The following is a 6000-nucleotide window of genomic DNA, read 5'->3' as shown; positions in this document are numbered from 1 at the left end:
GTTCCAGCAGTCAGCACTTGTCTGAGAAACTCTCTAACTTGCCTGATAACATCAACATTCAATAGCACTGGGATCAACTTAAAAATACCATTCACAGTGCATGTGCTGAAACCATAGGATATTCCACTCATTGGCACCAAGACTGGTTTGATGAAAACAGTGAGGAAAACCTAGCATTAATTCAACAGAAAAATGCATTCCATAACTGGCAAAATGATTCCTCTAACTGATGAAAACATGAGGCTTATCAGCTCAAAGCTGAAAGCCAAAGGAGGCTATGTGCCATCAAAAACAAGTAGTGGCAACAGAATTCCTCTGAGATCCTGGGTTTCGTAGACCAGGATGACATGAGAAGCTTCTTTCAAGAAAAAAAATCTACATATGGGTCAATCTCCAAAGGCCCAATCCCTTTATGTTTCCAGGATGGCTCCACCCTCCTCACGGACAATGCAGACATTAAACAACAGTGGAAGGAGCTGAGAGCCTACTAAACTGCAAATCCATGGTCTCTGAAGACACCATTGAGTCTATTCCACAATGCTCAGCAATGGAACACCTTGCTGATCCCCCATCTTCTGAAGAAGTCCAGCATGCCATCACCCAGACAAAAAAATCAAAAGGCACCAGGTCCAGATGGCATCCCAGCTGCGGTTTTTAAAGCTGGTGGAACAATGCTCCAGCTCAAATTTTGCCAACTCCTCAACAAAATCTGGACCTACAAAAAAATTCCAATTAACTTCAAGAACACCAACATTGTTACAATATTCAAGAAAGGGGACAAATCTTTCTGCGGGAACTACAGAGGTATTGCCCCCTCTCCATTGCAGGGAAGATCTTTGCCCAGATCCTACTAAATTGCCTCCTCCCCCTTGCCAAGGAACTCCTCCCCGAATCCCAGTGTGGCTTCAGGCCATCCTGAGGCACAACTGACATGATCTTCATGGCATGACAGATTCAAGAGACGTGCAGAGAGCAACACCTGGGACTGTTCATGGCATTCATCGACCTACCCAAGGCCTTTGACTCTATCAATCATGATGCCCCATGGAAGGTGCTGTGTAGGATTGGCTGTCCAGAGAAATTCATTTCCATCATCAGACATGATGGGATGACTGCCACCATTCTGTGTAACGGCTCAGAGACCGAACCATTCATCATTCGCACTGGTGTCAAGCAGGGCTGTGTCATTGCTCCAACACTCATCTCCATTTACCTTGTCGTGATCCTGATTCTCATCCACGACCACCTTCTTGATGGAATCTGGATTGAGTATCATATGGATGGTCAACTCCTCAATCTCCAACGTCTCAGAACAAAATCTAAGATCATCAGAACTGGCATAACTGACTTTCAGTATGCAGATGATTGTGTCATTCTCGCACACAGAGAGGCCAACCTGCAAAGCACTCTAAATCTTTTTGCAGATGTCTAACGCAGCCTGGGTGTCTCTCTCATCATTGGGAAAAACAAGGTACTCTACCAGCCCTCACCTGCACAAACTACTCTTCGTACTCCACAAATCACCATCAGTGGAGAACCCCTTGAAAATGTGGACTATTTTCCATACCTTGGCAGCCACCTCTCCCAAACAGCCAGCATTGACACAGAAATTGAATACAGGATCCGCTGTGCCAGCACAACCTTTGGAAGACTACTCAAATGAGTCTTTACCAAGATCCTGGTTTACAAGGCAGTTGTCATCCCCACTCTTCTCTATGAGTGAGAGACCTGGGTAACCTACAGACAACATCTCAAGCAGCTGGAATGGTTCCAGCAGCGCTGCCTCAGGAGGATTCTCAGGATCAGCTGCGAAAAATGATGCACTAACATCAGCATTCTCTCTGCAGCCAACTTCAGCAGTATAGAAGCGCAGGTCATGAAACACCAATTCTGCTGGGCTGACCACTGTGTACATTTGCCTGACACCTACCACCCAAAGTAAGTACTCTTCTCTCAGTTAAGTCAGGAAAGGGCTCGCGGAGGGCAGTAGAAGCACTTCAAAGACATACTGAAAGTACACCTTAAAAAGGGAGGCATCAACCCAACAAACTGGGAGAACTTGGCACTGAACAGAACACAGTGGTGCCACACCATACACCATGCTACAGCTCACTCTGAGGAGAACAGACGTGCTCATAAGACAGAAGTGACAAAGGAGGAAAGAAACGGCACAACAGTCCACCCAAAAACTATGTTTCCTCCAAGATTACACCTGTCACATCTGTGGGAAAATCTGCAGGTCATGAATTGGGCTCCTCAGACACTTAAAAACCCACCAATGAACCCCCTTGGCAGACATCATGTTCGCATTGAGGGATAGCTGAAGAAGCGATATGTCACATGCAGCAAGTCAAGAATGTGCATTATTTCTGAGGCATTTTCATTGAACCAATCTTGATGTTTCCTTGTGCTAAATCCTAGCATGTCACTGGCAGAACTGAGGGATATATCGTGAAGCTGGCTTCACTCAGCCTCAACATCCATTACAGGGTTGTCTGAGGATAAAGCCTCTGAAAACATTTGCTGCAGTTCTTTCTGTTTATCTAAGAGCTGGAGCTTCTGGACGTTACATTTATTTATGGTTTTGGCTCGCTACTGATGCTTCTTGGAACAGATGGCTAGCTACTTTTTGCTTCACACCAGTCTATGGTCAGACCAACAGTCAGTACCGCTCATCAGCCTGGTCAGGTTCACTTCCCGCAGATCACAATGGCACATTATGACAAAATCTATCAAATGATGGTGGCGGGATTGAGGCTGTATCTATGGTGTTTTAAATTTGTTTGCCTGGAATACAGTATTGGTAATGACCAACCCATTGGCAGCACAGGTGGAAAGAAAAAAAGTACCACTGGAATTTTCACTGCCAATGCCATGGCCGTCAATGACGTTCTTCCAGACTGTATAATTATGGCTGACTCTGGCATTAAAATCTCCCAAGATTATGTTTGTCATTGAGTGGAATTGTTCCAGTGATGCTTTTTAGATCATCTTAGAATTTTTCCTTTTTTCTATGGGGTTGGGAAAATGAGAGCATGTGCACTAACAAGCATAAAACATCTTCCACTGGACAGACCAATATGCAGAACCATAAGTCAGTGATGCGTTTTGGTAGAGAATCCAGCTCCTGTGAAATGGATGTTCAAACAGCACAACGAACACCTGACTGGTGCCTTTTGGCAGCAGTCAAACCGATCCAACAGAAGATATATCCAGCACCAACCTCTTCAAGCTGAGACTCATCAGCAAAGCAGGTTTCACTGAGAGCAGTGATGTCAATCTCATATTTGTTCAGTTCTCAGGGAATGATGGCAATCCTCCTCCATGCTCAGGTATCAGTGTCCAGAAGTGTCTGGACATTCCATGAGGCAGTATTGATGGTGCGTTTTATATACTTCACATTCGTTGTACTTTGATTGCAGAGTTGGATGATCAACCAGCCACAGTAAGCTGTCAGGTCAGGAAATAGAGCAGGCATTGTTTAGGGATCCTTTTCTCCCCTTTCCTCAGACTGGGGAGAGCAGGGCTGTCCCTAAAAAGGGCTGCTCTGATGCACGGGCAGGATACAAACGATGCAGCTTCTCCAGTGGCTATGATAAGCAACCATCATGTCCACACCACCATGTGCGCAGGTTTGTGATCGGGCACTCCCAACAGTATCCTCTGTCTGCCCCCATTGCCACTCCATTGCTTCAGGACTTGAGACTTGTGAAACAAACTGACTACTTGCATATTAAGTGGATCTAAGTGGGAGGGGTTGTGCATCAGCCAATCCCACTCTCTCATTCCGGCCAGACAAATGCCCAATTGGTACAGAAAACTGCAAAAAACAGCTGGTTAGGATGCAGCTATTTAACCCATAGGTAGGGGCTAATATGCCACTTTGAGAAGTTGTACATTTTCGCACTGAAGGATAGCCACCATCACCATTTAACCCATGGCTGGGACTATTTACCCATAGCTGGGGCATAGTAGGTGAGTGCCGGGGCATATCCACACACCCAGGGGCCTGCACACTCTACCTCTGGGGCCCATGATGCTCTGAGCTCTCTTGCACATTTAGCCTGAAGCCGCAGTCAGTTTCCAGCTGGTGCCACGGGGAGCGAGAGACTTGACAATGGAGAGGCTATGTACCAGCAAGAAGGATTCACAAAATTTGCCTTCCTTTTGCCAAAGCTACCTAGTGGCTGGGAACAAAGCAATAAGGAGAAGGTAATCACACTACACGAAAAGGAGTACTTGTGGCACCTTAGAGACTAACCAATTTATTTGAGCATAAGCTTCTGTGAGCTACAGCTCACTTCATCGGATGCATACTGTGGAAGGTAGAGAAGATCTTTTTATACACACAAACCATGAAAAAATGGGTGTTTACCACTACAAAAGGTTTTCTCTCCCCCCACCCCACTCTCCTGCTGGTAATAGCTTATTTAAAGTGATCACTCTCCTTACAATGCATATGATAATCAAGGTGGGCCATTTCCAGCACAAATCCAGGGTTTAACAAGAACGTCTGGGGGGGGGGGTGTTGGAAAAAACAAGGGGAAATAGGTTACCTTGCATAAAGACTTAGCCACTCCCAGTCTCTATTCAAGCCTAAGTTAATTGTATCCAATTTGCAAATTAATTCCAATTCAACAGTCTCTCGCTGGAGTCTGGATTTGAAGTTTTTCTGTTGTAATATCACAACTTTGATGTCTGTAATCGCGTGACCAGAGAGATTGAAGTGTTCTCTGACTGGTTTATGAATGTTATAATTCTTGACATCTGATTTGTGTCCATTTATACTTTTACGTAGAGACTGTCCAGTTTGACCAATGTACATGGCAGAGGGGCATTGCTGGCACATGATGGCATATATCACATTGGTGGATGTGCAGGTGAACGAGCCTCTGATAGTGTGGCTGATGTTATTAGGCCCTGTGATGGTGTCCCCTGAATAGATATGTGGGCACAACACACTGTACGAGATATGTCACATAGTCCTGTGTCGAAGCACCACCATCCATCTAGCAATACATCTGTCTCCAACCCCTGCGGATCCATCAAGATTTGTAAGCATAAAAGCCTTGGGCTTCTGCTCTGGCACGGGAAACCCCTTGCCACAGAATCTGAGCCAGTACTTCTGTCTCTTGTTCAACAGGGCTCATGTACAGCAATCTTACTTTAAATGATTTGTTTTCATCTTGGAAGCGTTTATCACTCTCCACACTACTCCTCATTTTAAGTGTATGGGATCTCTCTCCAACTGGTAGAAACTGTCAAAAAATAGAAGAAACTTTTAAAGTGCCACTTTCTAGGAAAACTGTGAAGCCCAGCTTATATGTAGAGTAAAATGAAGCCTTGGAGACCATTCTTTCCTAGGCAGATATTACTGTACTTTTAATCCTTGTACACCACCTAATGCTATGGTATATGTGCCATATAAATGCTGATTGATAGTCTAGATAGAACGGTTCCTTCAGGCTTTTTAGAGTGGTGAGAGTGAAGGGCACAACGGGACCTACAGGTCTGGCCTATAGTTCAGCTGAGTGTGGATAGCTTCATTGAGTGGATTGACTGAGCAATTGAAGAGCAGCCAAATTTTTTCCATTAGTCTGTATTGCTTTGTAACATTTGTATTTACATTATTGCACGTGTGCTTTGAGTTTTGACATGCACATTTTAAATATCTAAATAAATAACGCAATAGTAACTTTTATTTTTTTGCAATTTCTCGGAAAAACCGAGTCATTTATGAATATGATTTATGAATCTGCCACGTGAGGGACAGAGCTTCTGCGCTGGTGCCAGAGCAGCCCAGGACACGAACCATAGTTCTGAAGGTCACAATTAATATCCTGGTTCCCCCCAACTCCAGAGGAAATTAATCTTCTACTGGGCTATGCAGTAGCAGATTAGTTCCCATTCCATGCTGGTTCAGCTGCACTGGCCCATTCAAAAGGTTCCACGCTCCATCCCAACCCCTGGTCACACACTCTCCACTGAACTGTGCAGGAA

This window comes from Natator depressus, chromosome 2 (genome assembly GCF_965152275.1).
Source record: "Natator depressus isolate rNatDep1 chromosome 2, rNatDep2.hap1, whole genome shotgun sequence".
In the NCBI taxonomy this organism is placed as follows: domain Eukaryota; kingdom Metazoa; phylum Chordata; order Testudines; family Cheloniidae; genus Natator; species Natator depressus.
This window is presented reverse-complemented; position numbering follows the sequence as displayed.